The sequence below is a fragment of the Macaca mulatta genome, chromosome 1 (assembly GCF_049350105.2).
Source record: "Macaca mulatta isolate MMU2019108-1 chromosome 1, T2T-MMU8v2.0, whole genome shotgun sequence".
Taxonomy (NCBI): domain Eukaryota; kingdom Metazoa; phylum Chordata; class Mammalia; order Primates; family Cercopithecidae; genus Macaca; species Macaca mulatta.
Window position 1 is genome coordinate 33,428,951 of NC_133406.1, and position 22,210 is coordinate 33,451,160.

Genomic DNA, 22,210 nt, shown 5'->3' on the forward strand with positions numbered 1-22,210 from the left:
CTTGTCTTATTTGGACAAAGGCATTCTCTTTATGAACACAAATGTCTTGTTTTCTCATTGCCAGAAAAGAGAGTGTTAATTTGCACTCATACAAAGATGATTTCATGTCACTGAAAATAAAAGACCATACGTGCCTTAAGCTCTTTTTCACACCAAGATTATAAACATAAAAGAATGGGCTTTTGCTTCATTTTTTTTTTTTTGTCTCTTCAGGGTGGGCTGTTACTATTTGTACTGCAATTGCATCCTGAAAACTAAAATAGCTTCTCTCCTCATGTAGGAGGTCATGGACTGTGTATATAGTCAAATCTGATTTTCACTCAGGATCCTGCAGACACAGAACAATTTCAAAAAAATTTGCCCTTCTTTTGATGCATGATCTATAGTTGCCTTATGAACATCCTCTCCCTTGCCCTTGACAAGAAATACAGATATAAGATACAATACAGAGATTCTTAAAATTTTTCTTTGTTTAACACCTTGTGAAGTGATACTATTCAATTGTCCAATTTCATCACTTGTGCTGACATTTTGTTACTTCCTCCTATTCGGTCATTGTTCATTTCCTGACATGCAGAATCATTATTTTATTTAAAGCACTTTCTAGTACATCTTTTAACATTCAAATTTCTTTTGTTTTTGGAGCTCAGAGTTAAATACATTTCGCTTATCTGGGTTTTGTTTTTTTGTTTGTTTGTTTTTGAGATGGAGTCTCGCTCTGTCACCCAGGTTGGAGTGCAGCAGTGCAGTCTCGCCTCACTGTAACCTCCACCCCCCGGGTTCAAGTGATTCTCCTGCTTCAGCCGCCTGAGTAGCTGGCATTACAGACACGTGCCACCACACCCAGCTAATTTTCGTATTTTTAGTAGAGACGGGGTTTCACCACGTTGGTCAGGCTGGTTTCGAACTCCTGACCTCGTGATCCGTCTGCCTCGGCCTCCCAAAGCGTTGGGATTACAGGCGTGAGCCACCACACCTGGCCACTTATCTGGGTTTGATTCATCATGAGAATCCCCCTATTTGACCAGAGTGTTTCTTTACTTTATTCTAGACATAAATCTATGCTGCATTTGGGAACCAAGTGAGAGTCCATACAAAGATATTCAAACATAGGTTCCAATATCATCTTCAAAGGTTTTTAAATGCCATTTGTAAGCCTAATAGTTTTTTTGTCCCTGACCTTTCTTTCGGTATGTGGTTTTTCAGAGTTGACTTGGTAAAAATATATATAAATCTGTCTAAGAAAGAATGAACACAAAACTACAATTTATCAATAAAAGGTCTTGCTCTTTAAACTAAAATGTTAGTTAGCCTTCCCTGCATTCTATAAAAAATCCAAGGGGGTTGAGGGAATTAGCTGTCTGAATTGTGTTTGCAAGACGGACGATAAATGAACTCTGTGAATTTGAGATTCTAAGATCTGTGTCTCCTTTTACTATCTTACAAATATATATATATACACACACACACACACATATATATACACACACACACACTTAAAAACCTGTATCATTACCACATATTTATTGAGCACTATAGGTCAGTGACTTAGTTAAGAATTTTATGTGGATTACTTCACTTAATCTGCATAGCAACCCAATGAGGAAGATATTATTTTTATCATCAATTTACAAAGTCTTAGACTTAATAATTTTTCCAAATTCACATACATAGCTAAGAAATAGCAAAGCCAGGAATCAACTTGTGAAAACTGAGAAATATACCAATGCTGCTCTGAGTCATATTGACCCAGTAAGCTTATCCCATGCCTGGGCTTCATCCTGAATTTACCAAAGCAAAATGGAAGGAAGGAGAAAGGTGTCTTGGGTGGCCATTGACTATGTACAAGAGAGCCTCAGCTCTCATGCATTATAAATATACATTACATTTCAAATCTCATAAGCCTAGGTTCTTAAAAGCCCTGTTAAATGGAAAATTTGGTCTTTTATATATCTCCCTATATGGATTTCAAGTGATATCACCAGAGGAAAAGGCTTGGCCACAGAACCAAAGTGGTAAAGAGTGTTCCACAGTCAATATACATGGCATTGACAGGCCAAATTCCCACTATCCTTCCAGTCCCCCACGTCCCATACACAAAATCCCAATTTGAGATCTGGCGAACTAGAATTTCCTCATCACAAGGGAACACTTTCAAAATCAGTGAATCCCAAATCTCTTCTTTCTTCTCCACTAGTATCCTTCCTTAGAAAATCTTAAAATTGTTCATTAGAATGAACAAAACAGTGGACTTCTAAAGGATCTAGAAAAGTATGGCTACTCATTTGACAACTGTCTAATGCAAAAACTGTTCAGGGTAAGAAATACGGGATTTCAGAACCATAAACAACGATCCTCATACAATTAGTTATAAATAAACCCAGGCTGGTATTGAACTCCTGACCTCAGGTGATCCACCCGCCTCAGCCTCCCAAAGTGATGGGATTACTAGCATGAGCCACCACACCATTGAAACCCCATCTCTACTAAAAATACAAAAATTAGCCGGGCTTGGTAGCGGTCGCCTGTAATTCTAGCTACTCAGGAGCCTGAGGCAGGATAATTGCTTGAACTGAGCAGGTGGGGGTTGCAATGAGCTGAGATTAAGCCACTGCACTCCAACCTGGGTGACAGAGTGAAACTCAGTCTCAAAAAACCAACCGACCGACCGACCGACCGACCGACCCAGCTGTGGCTGCTGTAAGTTGTAGAAGGCAGGGGAGGTAGGTGGGAGCAACCTCTCCCCACAACTTACAGCAAAACACACACCAGGAAAAAACAAGATTTTAAATTCAGTACTAAGAAGGTTAATACTTAGCAGCCAGCTTTCCTCTTCAAATGGTTATTTCTGAACTTTGGTTACAGCGTTAAAAAATGACATAAACTGGATTTTGCAAAAATCACTTTCTTAATGAGGAAAACTTCACGGAAGCTATCTCTGATTAGCTCCTTCATATCTAAAGTATTGACCTTTACTGGTAACCCTCAATTAGTTAGGCCAATGTGGCCCCTTAGAAAAATAACATTTCTTTTTTCTTTTTCTTGAGGTGAAATCTTGCACCATCACTTAGCCTAGAGTGCAGTGGCACAATCTTGGCTCACTGCAGCCTCCGTCTCCCAGGTTCATGTGATTCTCCCGTCTCAGCCTCTCAAGTAGCTGGGATTACAGACGCCTGTCACCACATCTGGTTAATTTTTGTGTTTTCAGTAGAGACCGGGTTTCACCATGTTGGCGCCAGGCTGGTCTTGAATTCCTGACATTCAGTGATCCATCTGCCTTGACCTCCCAAAGTACTGGGATTACAGGTGTGAGCCACCATGCCCGGCAAGAGAAGAATAGTATTTCCACATGCATTCTACTTCCTGGTTGTAGGTTCCTTAAATAAGCAAATAATACCTATTTTCAAAACTCATAAGATACCTCAAAAACCAGTTCAGATGGATACACAGGTAACTTTACTTGGTTGCCCATTTACAAAATAATACAGTACTAATAACCAGCAGAGATACTGAATAAAATAGCAAGGAAAGCAAGTAATTAGAATGGCAGTTTTAAAGGTTGTATGGAGGGGAACGATCAGACTTAGCCAGCTGTCCTAAGCCAGACAGAGACCTCCATATGTTTATGTAGGATCGCTGCAATCTGTAGACAACAGGCATTTTTTCATTTGTCCACATGGTTGGTTCCTGCAGCTTCCATTTTTGGTGTGCTTCATTATTAAGATTTTTGTTAACCAGTCTCTTATATTCCAATTACCTAACTGCATCACATTGTCATTTAAATATACTTTAATGCATTCAAGTAAGATAAATACAAAATCGGGATTCAGATAATAGAAAAAGAACCATTAAGAAGGCACACTTAGCATACAAAATCAAAGTGATCTTTATTCAGAGAGAAAAGGCTGTAAAGAACATACACAAGGGAAGAAAGATTTAGATACAAAAGAACACATATATTCATCGTTCCTTTCATTCTCAATGCTTTCCAAAGTTTTCTCGCCAACTGGCCGTAAACAACTTATCCTTGCCATACTGTACTCAAATATTATCTCTAAACACTTTCAACTTGCAGCACATGTTAATAGTTAATATCTCTGGACTTTGGATGATCTTTTGAATAAAGCTCGAGAACAATGTGCTTACAATGACAAGTATGATGGGAAAAAAAATGACTAGATTGCTGATTAATACTGAGAAGAGCTCCTCTGAGCATAGAACTGTGCATATTTAAGTCATTCGCTCTCTAGACTACTCTGGCAAAGCTGATTCTAGAATTCAGTACTATTTGGGGAATACCATGTAACAGAAAAAGTAATACATTCAAGGCATGAAAACCTGGATTAGAAATTTGGTTCTGCTTAATCCTTTTAGACATTCAATTTCTCCAAATACAAAGCAGATAATCTTAGGTAGAATCTTTATGAAGATTCAAGGAAAACACAGTAGAGCACTGTTAGGGATCACAACACACTACCTCCAAGTAGGCACCTTGGTATTTGAAAAAACAGCAGAAGCAGGAAGACCTCCCACACTTCTCCTCTGAAGCAGGTCATAAAAGAATTCTCTGCCCTTCCACTGAAGCAGGTCATAAGATTCTCATTCTAGAGGTGCCTAACCTTACCTGGAGGAAAGGAATGCCCTTATCTTTGGAGACAGAGACACAGAGAAGAAGCTGAACAAACAGGTCTTGCAAGTTGCCCCCAGTTTATTACCATTAGAACATACCCCTTTGTCCTCCAATCATAATTCTCCATGACTATTCATTTCTTCATCAAACCTAAGCATAAACATACACAAGTTTGCCCATTCTTTGGATCTTCATTTCTAAAGTCTTCTGTGTCATGTAAAACTTCTGTCATGTAAAATTTACAGAGGTCTCTGTCATGAATCAAGCAATAGGTGAGAAAAATCTTTTCTCCCTTACAGCATGTAACCAAAGAGTAAATGGCATGTTATAGGCACCAAACAAATAAATGGTAGTTACTTTTACTAAAATACCACATAATCTTAATTTCTTTACAGTTAAAGGGTAGTTATCTCAAGCAATGATAGTACTATTAGTATCTGTACTATCAGTATCACAGTGTACTAGTAGTAATAATACTAGTGTATTATTCTAGTCAGTATATTTATGATCTTATGAAATTGATTAAAGTAAGTTCCCCAGGTTAGGCAGACTTAAATTTTATCCTAACTCAATCTTTAACTCCTCTTTCCTAGAAAACTAAGTAGCTCTTACTCTGGTAGCTGCTGCTGTTTATATTTTTTGCTCTCCAAGTTGAAGCAAGGAATGTACCTGCGGCAACACTAATGACGCACAACAAACAATTCAAGATGAATTTGAACACCAGTTGGTAGACTGCATTCTATAGGGTCATCAATAGCTGTGAGAAACCAGAAACCAAGGAGATAACATGGTTAAAAGAGGGAAAGAAAAGCAGTGATTGGGCTAATGAATGATGAGAATTTAGTTAAGCAGAAATAAGGGGACAAGGCAATATGAAGAACAAGATGAATATGAGTTTAGAAGCCAGAATGGGAATAGTATGGGACAATGAAGAAACTTTCTTAATGAAGTAGGTGAACTGTGTTAGAAAACAGAAATAAAGTTAGATGGATAGCATTATATTAGATTATTGAAAATCTTGAATGTAATAAATAGTTTAGATACGATAGTCTAAGTGCAAACACATGAGATCAGGGAATAGAGCGGTTAAGAAGTAGATATAGGAATGACATTTAAAATCATATCTGTGATTATTCTATACTTATTATAAAGGCTAATTTTCTAAATACTAGTAAATTTTGAAATCTGAGCTACCTTTGAGTATTTTTTTTCTATTGTACTTTTTCCTATAATTGGTACTGAATTTTCTTAAGGATCATATTTAATAGTAAGGGTAAATATAATTTTAAAATTAGATAAAGATATCTGAAGTGAAACAGATTAAATAACAAGTTCAGGTAATATTTTTATCAAAATTTCCCCTTATTTTTAGTGTTGGCCAAAATATACCAGATAGAGGTACATGCAAATGCTGAATTTGAAAAAAACTTTTCTGAAAGACCTGGGTCAACTAAAGGTAACAAGCAATGTTTGATTGAATATCTCTGTATAAAGATAAACATTTGATAGTGCACAAAGGCCGATCGAAGGGGACATAAAGCTGTCAGAAGTAAATTGAGAGAAGGGGAAGGGCAAGGAACAGGAATGAGGCAATAAAAAGCAGAAACAAAAACAAAGTAAATATAGAAGATATTTCGAAGAAAGAATTACTGCTATTTGATGAATAATTAGATGGAAGATAAAGAGATGCAATAATAATGATTCTGGGGTTTTAGACTTAAATGACTTAGAAAGACTGATAAAGCTGGAAGGAAATAAGGATGTCAATATGTCAAAGTTGGAAAGGTATTTTGTAGCAACTTTTTTTTGTTGTACAGAATATATTCTCCAAAAACTCACTGCCTGACTTAAATTAACCTCATTTGTTATATTTTCAGTCTTAAAGTAAGTCCTTATTTTGGTCATTTGGGTCCTTGAAAACTTAATCAGCTAAAATTTATACATTTAGCAAATTCTTAAGCAAATATACAAGCAGAAAAGAGCTCAAAACTGGTATTTTATAGCACTTTATTATATATAAATCCCAAAGGGAGTTTGTTGAAAATGGAGTTTCCAGGGCCTTCAGGTTGGTGAAAACATTGAGGCACTAGGAGGGCACCCATCTGGGAAGAAAATGCCAAAGTGTTTCCAACAGTCACCAGCACAGACCTATTCTTCCATGTACTCCACCCACCACTCTCCAATACCTTGCCCTATGCATTTCTTCCCATGACCTATTTCTGAGTTGTATCCATTGTAATAGAGCAGTCAGTGTTTTATGGAATTTGGTTGTAAAAAACATCAGAACATAGTACCTTTCAGGAGACAGATCTTTGGCTCCAGCTGTAATGTTCCAATTAATCATGAGCACTACCAGAATGTTCTAGCTTTTGTTTTTGCTACTGAGGAGACCGATGAGAACCCTGGCCTATTATCTAATGTCTCCCTTGGATTTAGTCTCTACATCTTCCAAAGTGACCAACAGACCATGGAAAGCCTCCTGATGTGGCACTCAGAAGGGTTTGAGACAGTACCGAATCACTCCTATAAAGAAAGAAATAGGTCTGCAGCAGTGACTGTTGGAAACACTTTGGCATTTTCTTTCCAGATGGGAACACTATGGCACTTCTAAATTTCCCCAGGTGGCTTCAAGATTGGATGTGACAGAGATGGGATCTTTGCTTCTCCCATGCAATTCTAGGCTACTAAAGGAGAGAATTATGTAACCTATAACAACAACAACAACAACCACCACAACAACAACAACAACACATACAAAAGGTGGTTCTTGGCCCTCACCTTCAGAAAGTCTAAATATAACAAGTACAGGGTTTAGAAATTTAAAATTTCAATTCATATCCCAAGTAACTAATAATTCTAAAGCAGGTGATCAACAGGCCGTACTCTGAAAAATACTAATACGCATGTTGAAACTATCTACAAATATTGAACTCAGAGGGAAAACCAAGATGTATTTTTCTGCTTTTGGTCAGGTGGCTAGTGAGAGGGAAGTGAGGAAGAAAGAATTTACTGAATAATTACTTAACAGATCCCATATGAGGCCCAGAGAGCAGCAATAAAAAAGTACAAGATTTATTTATTTATTTATTTATTTATTTATTTTGAGACAGAGTCTGGCTCTGCTGCCAGAATGGAGTGCCCTGGTGCATTCTCGGCTCACTGCAACTGCCACCTCCCGGGTTCAAGTGATTCTCCTGCCTCAGCCTCCCGAGTAACTGGGATTACAGGCGCCCACGGCCACACTCAGCTAATTTTTATATTTTTTAGTAGAGAATGGGTTTCACCATGTTGGCCAGGCTGGTCTCAAATTTCTGACTTCAGGTGATCCGCCAACTCCAGCCTCCCAAAATGCTGAAATTACAGGTGTAAGCCACTGTTCCCAGCCAAAAATGACAAGAATTTCTAACCTCAGGAAGCTTTTTACTTTATTGAGAATGACTGCACATAAGCTTTATTTATTTATTTTTTTGAGACAGAGTTTTGCTCTTGTTGCCGGGCCTGGAGTGCAATGGCACGATCTTGGCTCACCACAACCTCTGCCTCCCAGGTTCAAGTGATTCTTCTGCCTCAGCCTCCAGAGTAGCTGAGATTACAGGCGTGCGCCACCACGCCTGGGTAATTTTGTATTTTTAGTAGAGCCGGGGTTTCTCCATCTTGGTCAGGCTGGTCTCGGACTCCCAAACTCAGGTGATCTGCCCGCCTCAGCCTCCCAAAGTGCTGGGATTACAGGCATGAGACACCATGCCTGGCCAAGCCTTATTTTTTTAACACTTTTACAAGTCTAATTTTTAACAAAATGTATTTGGTTAAAAGATACTATAATCAGCACTAGAGTTTGAATTACACAAATGGCTCATGACAGTTTAGTAAAAGAGTTAACTTTGCAAATGGATATATATTGAGAATTTAAAATAAAAGAAGATGAAATGGAAGTTCAGGACTGGGTTGTTACCTAAACTTCTATAGTTTACACGTACTAATCTTTTCTTTCATCTTTCCATTTTCATATTTTAAACCAGCCCATGAAAATAAAATAGATGAAGTCAGCATAACTTCATAGAATGCAGTTTAGAACTCTCTACCAGCATTTTCAAGTGATATTACATCACTAATTCAAACTGAGGTAAAGAGTAGATTCAACACAGTAAAAATTAATTCAGAAAATGTTGAATTTTACTGCATGCAGAGCTACAAATTGCTAAGTGTTACACGTTTTAAGGTATATACTGTTTACAAGTGATGGAAAGAAGAAATTAGGGCTGTTCTTCTGAGACAACTTTGTAAGATTTAGAGTTTTTGAAATATATAATGGGTTGCCTTGTAAAGCAGGAGCTCCCTACCACCAGAAATGTTCAAGTAAGTTTGAAAAACATCCCCTTTAGAGATGTGATATACATAATTTCTACAATGGCCAAAAGTAAGTCTAGATCAATCTAATGGTATTTATCTACCCAATGAACACTCTAATATTTTTGTGGCTACAAAACTCAGCACTGTGTAAAGTTCCAGTATAATGGCATTACCTTATGTAACAAACAGAAGTGCAGGAAAGGGTATTTGGGCACAGTGAGCAGCAAGATCTAAAGCACAAAGATGAAAACAAACAAGCAAACAAAAAACCCAGCATTGGGTGTTCGAGGATCCTATAGGCAGTTCATGTTGCTGGAGTGTAAAATGTGCTTATGCAAGTGGTAAGTGATTGAGTTGGAGAGGGAGGTGGGGGCCTCATGAAGAAGGTTGTTAGATGTCTAATAAAGTTTAGCTCTTATTCTGTAACCACTGGGGAAACACTAACAGATTTTAAACAGCGAGATAAACGAGTCTAGAACTATTAAGAAGTAATGGCAGGAGATAAACTAAACTAAATGGCAGGAGCTTGAACTAAAGGCAGGTGGTAGAGTCATAGGGTTGGAAATAAGGATGGATTCAAGATATATTAAAGGAAAAACAAGATTAAGTTTGTGCTTAGATACATACCAATCTGGTTTTGCATTTGTAAGATCCAAAGTCTTTAAATTTATGAAATGCCAAAGGATAGGACTGTGCTTAAAATTTTAGAAATTTAATCCAATATTTTCCATGTGATAGTTATGTCAATGCAATAGACTACATTGTTTGAACTTCTATAGCAACTCCTTTGGTTCATAAGTAGAACTCCAAATTAGCATAAACGTGTTCATACATGTGAGTTGCATATATAAAGTCAGATGAATTATTAGGGGAACATTCATTATTTAAAAAAAAAATAATTTAAAAATCCTTAATAGTTAAGATCATGTCACATCACAACTTCTGGACAGCCTAAATATTTTCCCTATCCTTTAAAAATTCTTGCTCCTAGCTAAATTTGTAGTAAAATCTTCATTCCAAATAGATGACGTCATTGCTACTACAAATTCAGAAACTAAATTATCTTTCATAATTGAGATTACTTTTGTCACTAGACTGAACAATTAAATGTGGTATGGGGGGGCGGGGCAGTCCAGATGGCAATACTGAGAAAGGGGAGTGTAAGAGGAGGCTGGAGAACTAGCAGCATAGGTAACAGGAAAATAAAAGATCTGAAAGAGGCTTTTAATTTTTCTGTTATTATACATATTTTGAAAAAGATAACCATCCTTAAAATATTATAAGAATATTTCTCTTTTTTTTTGAGATGGAGTTTCGCTCTTGTTGCCCAGGCTGCAGTGCAATGGCATGATCTTGGTTCACTGCAACCTCCACCTCCTGGGTTCAAGCAATTCCCCTGCCCCAGCCTCTTGAGTAGCTAGGATTACAGGCATGCACCACCACGCCTGGCTAATTTTGTATTTTTAGTAGTGATGGGGTTTCTCCACATTGGTCAGGCTGGTCTCGAATTCCTGACCTCAGGTGATCCACCCACCTCGGCCTCCCAAAGTGTTGGGATTATAGGTGTGAGCCACCGTGCTCGGCCAAGAATATTTCTCGTAATGCAGTTTAGAAATATGGTGAGCATTCACGAATTTAAATAAGAAGTAAGTCTAAGATAATTAAAGTAATTATTTTTAAATCCTTATATTCTATCTGGTAGAAGTAATATGAGTGTTACAAACCAGAGGGCTGAGTTTCAATAGACAGAACTAGAAAGAGCAATGCAACAAGAAAAACATCAAGAAAGCTGGACAACTACAAATTAATAACATTTCTTAAACATTTTAGGGAACCAACGTCACAGGCAAAACAACCTGAAAATTGAGAGTCTGGCACCTGTGATCATAGTTCCTGAGCATTTGTGTACCAGGCACAGAAAGGGCTGATAAGCTAGTAGAAAGAATTAGCTAAAAACCATTAATACTAAAGACTGAATATAGATGGGCTACCATGACTATGAAGCCCTGAGGGCCACAGACATTAAGGGTAGGGAAGTGCACCTTCCTGCAGGCTTTTCATCTATGAACATCAGGGAAGACTGAGGAGAATCCTGAAAAAAGGTTTTCGATATGGTATTGGTTAGGGAAGTTAACAGCAACCATTGCCAAAATGCCACCTAGATATATCTTCCTTACGTGCCCTACAAAACAAAAAGATAAGTCTGTAGGATAAAAGTGGATGGGAAGAGGGGAATGATAGCCTGAGGGCCCTGAAGGACATCTATTGCAGCTGGGAGAGAGAAACAGGAAACAAACAAAAACTGCCCTTCATTTCGAAGAGGGACAGAAACAATGATAAAGTCCACACATCCCCAATACCTAGGCTCAATGACTTTTACCGAAGATTAATTGGAACATCAGTGAACACCTTTCCTCCTCTATCCCTCCCATCATATAAACAAGTAGTGAGAGAAAACAGCAGAATATAGCCCATATTGCTACAAGAGACAAATTCTTTCTGGAAAGGAGTACAAAGGAGAAAGACCAAAAACCCAACAAAGAAAACAGTGAGAAAAACTCTCTGGCAAACTGATACTCTAAACAAAACTGAAACTTGAGGTGCACTGAGAGTAACCACGACATCAAACTTCAAAACAACCTTATCCTGACTAAGTTAATACAACTCCCGCACTGAAGGGTAGGCAGAAAAAAAAATGCACTCAATTTCCAAGTGTAAAAAATATTTACCTCAGTATTTACTGTCCTATATAATATGCCTGGCTTTGAACCAAAAATTACAGGCATTCAGGGAAAAACAGAATCTGAGGAGACAAAGCAATCATTAAACCAAACTTAGTTACAACGCTCAGTTCAAATGTTAAAACTGTATGAAATAAAATAATGATGATTAATATGGTTAAAGGGGTTGATGGAAAAAGTAGAAAATGTTTAAGATCAAATAGGTAATTTCAGTGAAGAGATTAAAGTATAAGAAAGAATCAAAGAGAAATCCTAGAAATAAACAAACATAGTAACAGAAATAAAAAATGCTTTTGATGGTATGATCAGCAGTCTTCAAACAGTTAAGGAACGAATACATGGGCTGGGTGTGGTGGCTCAGGCCTGTAATCTCAGCACTTTGGAAGACTGAGGCAGGTGGATCACCTGAGGTCAGGAGTTTGAGACCAGTCTGACCAATATCGTGAAACCCCGTCTCTATTAAAAATACAAAAGTTAGCTGGGTGTGTTGGTGTATGCCTGTAGTCCTCGCTACTCGGGAGGCTGAGACAGGAGAATTGCTTGAACCTGGGAGGTGGAGGTTGCAGTGAGCCAAGATCGTGCCATTGCACTCCAGACTGGGTGACAGAGTGAGTCTCCATCTCAAAAAAAAAAAAATAAATAAAATAAAATAAACGTGAGACTGAATGTAGAAATGAAATTACCCAAAATAAAATACAAAGAACTAAGGAGTGCAAAAACAAAACAAAATAGGCATCTAAGAGCTATGAAACAGTATCAAACGGGCTAACACACCCATAATAATTAGAATTCCAGGTGAAGAGAAAAGGTAGCAGAAGAAATATTTGAAGAAATAACTGAGAATTTCCCAAAATTAAGAGCAGAGACCAAATCCATATTCAAGAAGTTCAGAGAACACCAAGCAAGATGAAGCAACATCTCAACGTATCATATAGAAACTGCTGAAAAATCAAAGATAAAATCTTTAAGAAAGTAAGAGAGAAAAAAAGGAGACATATTATATACAGAGGAACAAAGATAAGAATTACATCAGACTTCTCTTGAGAAACTATGTCAGCAAGATGACCAATGGTATAATCTGTCAATCCAGAGTTTAACACCTAGCAAAAATATCTTTCAAAAAGGAAGAATAAATTATTTTTCTCAGAAAAACAAAAGCTGAGGGTATTCACTGTCTGCAAATTACTCTACAGAAAATGCTACGGTAAGTTATCAGGAATGTGATGCAGGTCAGCATCTTGGATTTATACAAATAAATGAAGAACATTAAGATAAAGTAATATTCATTTTTTCTTATTTTTAACTTCTCTAAAAGATAACTATATAATGCAAAAATATCAACGTTTTATTGCGTGTTGTAACATATGCAAAAGTAAAATACATAAAAACAATAGCACAAAGCACAGTATGAAGAAATTCAGGTTACACTGTTGTAAGGTTCTTATACAACCCTTGAAGCAGTACAATCTTACTAAAGAAAGATTCAGATTACTTTAAAGGCATATTGTAAGCTCTAGGGTAATCACTGAGAAATTCTGAAGAAAGGTATAAATAATAAGTCATAAGAGGTGACACAAATCACAAAGAACAGTCTACGAAATCTGAAAAAAGGCATAAAATGAATGGAAAAATATATAGCAGGCATGAAGATATATTTTAATACAAATATAATCACACATGCATTAAATGGCAGAACAAAGCCTAACTATATGCTATCTATAAGTAACCTACTTTATAAATACAGAGATAGATAAAAAGTAAAAACATGGAGAAAAACATACAATGTGAACACTAAGCCAAAATAGCTGGAAGTCATATTAATTTCAGAGAAAATAGACTTCAGAACAATAAATATCAGGAATAAAGGGGGGATATTACCTCATAATAAAGGGTTTTTTCTTCAAGAAGAAATAACGATCTAAAATATATGCACAATAATGCACTGAATACAAGAAGCAAAATGCATATGTCTCAAAGTAAAAAGAGAAAACTCACAATTACAGTTGAGGACCTCCATAGTTCTCTGTCTCTCTTATGGCAGAACAAGTAGGGAGAAAACCAGTAAGGATTTTTAGTAGCTCTCATATATATGACAAAAATAACACCAAACAGGCAGCAAGGAAGTAGTGGTATTAAACCAAAGTTTCTACAGTTTACCAAATATTACATTAGTATTAATCTGATGTAAATGGTGATTAAGATGCAAATTGTAATACCTAGAGCAACTACTAAGGAAATAAAACAAAACAAAATTAAATTTAATTTAAATGGGGCATTAAAAAGTCAGAAGGTAATGAAAGACGACCACAGAAATAAAAAAGGCACTCACAGAAAACAAACAGCAAAATGGCACTGTAAATCAAAGTAAAATATTATTTACATCAAACAGGAATGATCTAAACAACCCAATCAAAAAGCAGTAATTATGAGACTGAAGAAACAAAAAAAATCCAACTCTATTCCACTTGAAAGACACATAAATTACATTTGAAGACAAAAACAGGTTGAAATTAAAAGGTAGGAAGACAATATACCATATAAACAATAGTTATAAAAAAGCTGGAATGGCTATGTTAATGTCAGACAAAACAGACTTTATGACCAAAAACATTATCAGAGACAAAGGGACATTTCATAATGATAAAAGAATCAATACACATCAAGAAGCTATAAAAAGTATAAATGTATGTACACCAAACAACACAGCATACGCCAAAAAAGCAAAAACATTTGCAAAGAGAAATAATTAATTGAACAACTAATGCTTGAAAATTTCAATACCGCCACTCTCGTTGATACATCAACCGGAAAGAAAATTAGGCAGAAATAGAAAAACGCAAATCACTATGAACCAACTTGACCTAACTGACATTTATAGAGCAATCCAACTAATAAAATCACATTATTGTCAAGTGCACATGAAACTTTTACCAAGGTAGACTATATTTGAGACTATGAAACAAACTTTAAACTTAAAATGCAGATACTTGGAGAACCCTCAAATTTGGATATTAAACAACACACTTCTAAATAATGCAAAAGCTAGGGGGATGAGGAGATTTGTTAAAAGATACAAAATTACAGCTAGATAGAAGGAGTAAGTTCTAGTGTTGTACAGCACTGTAGGATGACTACAGTTAACAATAATATATAGTTTCAAATAGCTAGAAGGAGAATATCAATCAACACAAAGAAATAATAAATATTCTTTCTGAGATGAGAAATATGGATATGCTAATATCTCTGATCTGATCATCATACATTATATGTATTGCAACAGCCCTGTGTACTCCATAAATATATACAATTATTATGTGCCAAACAAATAACCTAAAGGTCAAACAAAATATCAAGGGAAGTTATAAAAAATTACAAACTGGATGAAATTAAAAATTACAGGGCTAGTATATCTTAAGTGCATTTCTTCTGGATGTGCTTTATTGGGAGTAGTGAAAACTGGCAGTAATAATCAAGGGAAGGCATAAACAACAAAAAGTTTGTTACACGCTCTTTCTTCATTAACATTTCATCTCAGATGCTGAACTAACAACCATTAAAAGTTCCTCTTGCATGGCTGATGTTAATTTTTCTCTCAAAAGGAGTCTTAACAAATGAAACTAAAGTGAAGAGCAGTTATCTATCACTCTTTCTGCCTAAATGTGAACCTCCAAAATACCTAAAACATTTTCAAAGAGAAAAGAAATGGAGGAGGACAAGGAAATAAAATTAAGTGTTAAGAAATTATGTACTCTAGGGCTGGACACAGAAGCTCATGCCTATAATCCCAGCGCTTTGGGAGGCCGAGGCGGGCGGATCATGAGGTCAGGAGATCGAGACCATCCTGGCTAACACGGTGAAACCCTGCCTCTACTAAAAATACAAAATATTAGCTGGGCGTGGTGGCATGCACCTATAGTCCCAGCTACTCGAGAGGCTGAGGCAGGAGAATCGCTTGAACCTGGGAGGCGGAGGTTTCAGTGAGCCCAGATAGTGCCAGTGGGCAAAAGAGTGAGACTCTGTGTCAAAAAAAAAAAAAAAAAAAAAAATACTCTGGTGACATTGAATACTACTACTTTCAATGAATGAATTCATATGGTTTTTCAAAAATTTAAGTTATGTGCACATATAGGTATACATTAAACACTTGCAAATTTGGAAGAACAGAAACAAATACTTCTATTTTCCTAAAAAATGTGACTACAGACTTACCCTAGTGAATCATGCTATTTTATAAGGTAAGATTGTTACTCTAAATAACACATCAAATAAAAATACACATACATTTTAAGCTGTAATTGGATGGGGAGAGAGAACTAGCAGGTCAATTTAATAAGGTAATTTCTTATCCCTAGGACCTCATATTCAGATTAGAATCCATTCACTCAATTAAATATGCCATCTACTCTATTAAAAACAAATACACACAAAACTTATTGCCTAGAATTCCGAGTCAGTTGGAGTATTCTATTCAGGAGATAACTTTGATGGGAAGAATCTGGGAAATCTCAGGTCAGAATTCAGGTATATTTTTCAGAAATAAATGAGAAAAACTCTTCTTATTATTTGAAATACTACATTTGAATCACTTCAGAATATGAGGAAGAAAACACTTAAAAAGTGCCAGTTATTAACTTACAGTCTACATAACAAACATGCCTTCTAAATTTTAAAAGATTTAGGATGAAGGTGTTTTGTTTTTATACACAGCCTTCATGATGAGGTAAAAACATCTAATTAACAAACAGTGCAGTAAAACTGTTTTCCCATTTATTTTGAGAAAGATGAAAAATGAACCTTATGCACTAAAATGAAACAGAAAAAAGAATCTGAAAAGCACCCATGTGTGTAACTGCCCACTCAAAATGTAGTCACTTTATTTTCTTAACAACTGATCTACTAAATTTTCCATGTAAGGCTCTTATTATCAAGATTACTACACCAAAAAACTTATGTGGTAATGCAAAGAAATAAGTAATACAGTGGTGTACACTACAGGAATTTTTCATTAATAAAAATAGCAAATATAAAAAATAAAAATAGCAAATGTATAACAGCTCAACATATTTTTCTTACTTTTTTACCTATATCACACACAAATTTTATTTCATATTCTTTTACACTTCTTATTTATTTGTTTTTAAAGTTTTAAGAGATGAGGTCTCGTTGTATCACTCAGAATACAGTGGAGCAATCATAGCCCACCATAGCCTCAAACTCCTGGGCTCACGGGATCCTCGTACCTCAGCCTTCCAAGTAACTGAGACTACAGGTGTGTGCCACCATCCCTGACTAATTTTTAAAATTTTCATAAAAATGGGGGTTTCACTATGTTGCCCAGGCTGTTCTTATACTGCTGGACTCAAACAATCCTCTCATCTCAGCCCCTCGAACTGCTGGGATTACAGGTGTGAGCCACTGTGGCCAGCACATTCTTTTTTTTAAATTCTCTATAACCACACTCAGAATCGAACACCAGGCATACTCATTATTAACAGACTGTGAAATCATACACAAATTATGGATATAGTCCTTTCATTTCAAATTAGAGATATTTTACCCAAACAATGCTTTCTAAAAAGCTGACATTAAAAGGTGAACATGTTTATTTATTTATTCAAAGGTGGAAATTAATAATCTTAGCATAATCTCATAAAATATATGTGTAAATATACCTAGCTGACATACATAAGCCCAATTCAAAATTTATTTTCATAAACAGGTCTAATAGTCTTAGACGGGGAAGAAAAGATGTCTTTATAATCTTATTTACCTGTGAGGTCATTTGTGATATTATTTGTGACATTATGTGCAGATTAACATCAGTGTTTATGAAGTCATTCTCTTTTAATTACGCATTAGCAGATAAATGTGGAATTCTTCACTACAACTGATCTGTTCTACATACAACAGATGTACATTGTATAAATGTGATGTTATGTAAATTAAAGTTTGCCTACAGCCAAAAATCTCACTTGAGTTTTACAACTTTGTGAGGAAGTCTGGTATTATTTTCCTCTAAGAGACAAGGAAACGAGAGGTAAAGTTACTTAAGGTTACAGACTCTGTCTTCCTCACTTTTTAATTATAAAATAATGGACATCAGGAATCTAGACTGAAAGGAGTAGACAAGAAGAATTAAAGCAGTAAAATAAAGAGCACCTAAACAACTGTGTGCCTTTTTTCTTTTTTTCATTTTAAGTCTACCAAACTAAAAATTAATAAACTTCTAAGAAAGAACAGGCAACTAATATTTGTAACTTTAATTAATTTATTTTTTAACATTTGTAACTTTTAGTAATTAGTACACCTAGTACAACTTAATTTGCAGCCTTATCAGGACAACTTGTCAGATTACAGACATTTTTTGAGCACTGATTTTTAATCACTAACATTTAACCCCTTTTAGGAATCTTATAAAAGCTATAAACTCTCTTCCTAGTAAAACACCCGCAAGGAAATGAAAAACTTTTTCATATGATTTCAATTGGTAATAAATGCCCTGAAGATCCTTGTGGAGTAGGTGTTCCATGAATCTCAAGTTAAAAATTTTTACTAGTGAAATCAAAGAGCCCTAAAGAACTGTAACATGTAATCAAATGATGTAACTGCTAATCTAATATCCACATTTGATTTAAGAAGGGGCTTAAGAAAAAATGGTTTAGTTCCAGAAAATAAACCACATCAACTAACTCATCACCAGTTTGAAGTGTGAGAATTACTATTCATTCTATTTATTCCTTTTACTATCATTATTAATACAGCAGTGAGAAGTGTGCTAATTCAGGCAAACACTTAAAAACTACAGTTATCTATTAGGAAATGTGAGTGCCTCTGCATTGATTCTCTCATTTTCCATGTAGGTTATGTTTGTCCAATAAAAACTTCAGAGCAATGTTCCAAAGAAAAAAAAGAAAGCATTAGTCTACCGTTTTTTAAATCTATAATCTTTCAAAATAGTAACTGATTAGTACAGAAGTTCTTTACTAGAGGAACATGACAGATATTATTAAGATGCAATATAAACTAAAATGTAGTAACATTCTATTAACCTGTGGCAGCAAAAAGTCTATCTGAACACTTGCTGACAATGTAACATTGCCAAAGTTAATGTAAAAAAGAATGCAAGCTGAGCATGGTGGCACACATTTGTAATCCCAGCTACTTAGGTAGCTGAGGAATAAGGATTGCTGGAGCACAGGAGCTCAAGAGCAGCCTGGGTAACACAGACTCATCTCACAGAATAAAAATCTTAAAAAAATATATAGTAATTACAGCAACAGTACAGTAAGAGTGAAATAAGAGCATGAAAACAAGAGGTTCGAAATATATTTTAGTGAGATTTTTTACAAATTAATATTTTTTTCCTTATCACTGCTATTTGTAAAATATTCATATGTTACAACCATAGTCCTTAAGGGCTAATGCAATTTGTTCAATAAGGATTCCTAAAAATAGTGACACAAAATTCAGTATCTCTTAGAAAATTTCCTTTAGGAAACTTTTTGTCCTATCTTCTCAATATCAAGAAAGTTTGTATACTGAGGTGAGTTATGCTGAACTGGCAGAGGGGTTCTTTCCTTAGGATTAGGTAACATCCTAGAATTGGAGGTAATTATTCCATTTGTAAATCAGTCCAAGAGCTGAATTAAGAGGTTAATAATGCAAACCAGAGTTTCTCAGACAGCATTTTGGTGAATCTGGCATGCACGGGGTAAAATTAGGTTTAACTTATTAATGTATACACATTGTAGTCTTACTGTAAGCATAAATGGTCTTACAAATGGTCACTGAGCAATAGCAATCTAGTATACAATGCTTTCACATTAGAGGAGATGAAAATGAGACTCAGACATGTTAACTGACTTACCTAAAATCAACAAAGCTAATTAATGGCTATAAATCTAGAGTTCTCATCCCTCTAATGAGTGTAGATCCTGTTAACCTCAAAGGTATCTCTCAGATTCTTGGATCAAAGTAAAAATGCTGTAAGCAGTCCCTCTCTACTGCAGTCTACCCTAGGCACTGTCTGCACTATTTTGGTTTTGTTTTGTTTTCTTTCTTTTTTACTACTGGCAAGCTGTGATATTTTTGTTTTTCAAAAATTTAAACTAAAAAAATCACACAACAAAAATTGATGTCAATTAATCTGTTTAAAGTTCTTCAGAGTTGCACAGGTAAGGTTCAAGGTGCTTAACACAGTCTAGAATGATCCCTAAAAATCTCTCTCCCTAATCTATTTCCAGCTTTATCTCTCACCAGTTCAGTCACATCCTAGCAGCCTCTAAACAACACCGCATTTTTTCAAATTCTCAAGTCTTTGCACATGCTGTTTCTTCTGACCAGAAACATCTGAAATAGATTTGAATAATGCAAGCAAAATTCAATGCAAAATAGGAGGATGGGGTGGAGGTTACAATTTTAATTTCTCAATTTTTACCCATTAATGTATTAGTAGTAGTAGCTACTATTTATTGAAAGCTTAATATGTGCAAATGTTCCATATGAATAATCTCATTTATCTCCTAAAAACTCTTTGAGGTATTTTAAATAGTGGTATTACCTTACTTCAGAAACGAGAAAGCAGACTCAGACAGGATAAGGAATATGCCCAAGGTTTCACAGCTAGTGACAGAACCAGGGTTTATACCCAGATCTGAGCTACATGCAACTATCAATACATACACATGAATTATCTCTCTTTACATCATCCTCCTCTCTCCCTTCCCTACAACCAATGCTAGCACAGTAAGATAAACTGGAAGTTTAATTTTCTGGAAAGTAAAATAACAATATATATCAAGAGCTGAAAAATTTTAAATCCTTTAATCTAGTGCTTTCTTCCCCAACTTGTAAGATTTTATATCACAAATATAGTAAGACAAAAGGGGGAAAACAACAGGCCCCCAAATATTGCAAACTTACAAATGAGAAAAATTAGAAGCAGCCTAAATGTTTAACAAATAGTAATTGATAATATATTTAAATTCTACTAAAATTACGAAGTAAGGTTAGAAAATGCTATAGTTACATGTATGAAGTTAGATACAAAAAATATACCTACATTGTAAAACTATTTTTTTAAAAATGTAAGTTGACTGGAAGGACAAACATCAACATTAACTACGGTTCTGTTCAGGAGGTAGAATTGCAGGCCAACTTTCTCTATTATTTATTTTCTAAAAGTTCTCTATTAGTGGGAAAATGTAATACTCTGAAGCACAGATGATGCAGAGATTTAAAAAAAAAAAAAGACACTGGGTTTCCTGAATGAGATGTAATTACAGTTAGAGGGTCTAAATGCTAAAGATGTTTCTGCTTGGTTAGACATTACTGTATGTATGTATGTATGTATGTATGAAGAAAGTTTGTGGTAATTTTGATTTGACTCTTCTGATACATAACTTCTATAATTTAGTTAAGCATTATAAGATGAAACTGAGCCAGGTGTGGTAACTCACACTTGTAATCCTAGCACTTTGGGAGGCCGAGGTCGGAGTTTGAGAGTCCAGGGGTTTGAGAAGAGCCTGGGCAGCATAGCAAGACTCATCTTAAAAAAAAAATTAAAATAAATCAGCCAGGTGTGGTGGTGCATGCCTGTGATTCCAGCTACTTGAGAGGCTGTGATGGGCGAATCACTTGAACCTGCGTGGTCAAGGCTGCACTGCACTACAGCCTGGGTGACAGACCAAGACCCTCTCCCCCCCACCAAAAAAAAAAGAAAGAAAAGAAAAGCCAACAAAGAAAACCCCCCAAAATTGCATAATTCAAATGCAATTCATACAAAGAACCAAAATTTCATACTCATTAAAAAAAAATAATTGACAGCTGTCAGTAAGAAACATGACACCTAAAGGGCAGGTAGGAGATCTTTTCCTAAGGATTTATTCACACCTATTCAGAGCCAACAGTTTCATTCTTAGTAACTTTGGTTGATGCAAATCTCTATTATCTAAAATATATAGGATATATAAAAGCTTCTAAGTTACCTATGCTTTTGATACATTTCATTCGATAGGATAAATATACCTTTAAACAATTTACTAATATTATCCCCTGCCCCAAAACCTTCCCCACTCCCATCACCATTAGTTATATTAGATGTGTGAGTTTGGAGTTAATATGGCATTTAAACAAAGACTAACAAAAAACCAAAAGCCAGAACCCACAACCATTCTGAAGTTATTACTGTTGAAAAACGACCCTTCTCTCTCTCTCTCTCTCTTTTTTTTTTGAGACAGGGTTTCACACTCTGTCACCCAGGCTGGAGTGCAGTGCCACAATCTCGGCTCACTGCAATCTCTGCCTCCCGGGTTCAAGCGATTCTCATATCTCAGCCATATCAGTAGCTGGGATTATAAGCATGCGCCAATAAGCCAGGCTACTTTGTGTATTTTTAGTAGAGACAGGGTGCTGCATGTTGGTTAGGCTAGCCTTGAAATCCTAGCCTCAAGTGATCCACCTGCCTCGACCTCCCAAAGTGCTGGGATTA

General features: G+C 35.8%; 1 protein-coding gene and 1 non-coding gene across 10 annotated transcripts in view; both read right to left on the reverse strand.

The window, feature by feature from the left end:
• COP1 (COP1 E3 ubiquitin ligase) overlaps window positions 1-22,210 on the reverse strand; it is a 256,670-nt gene that overhangs the window by 20,623 nt on the left and 213,837 nt on the right. The window lies entirely within an intron of this gene.
• Window positions 3,559-3,701, reverse strand: LOC114675127 (small Cajal body-specific RNA 3). Its single transcript, XR_003726223.1, has one exon.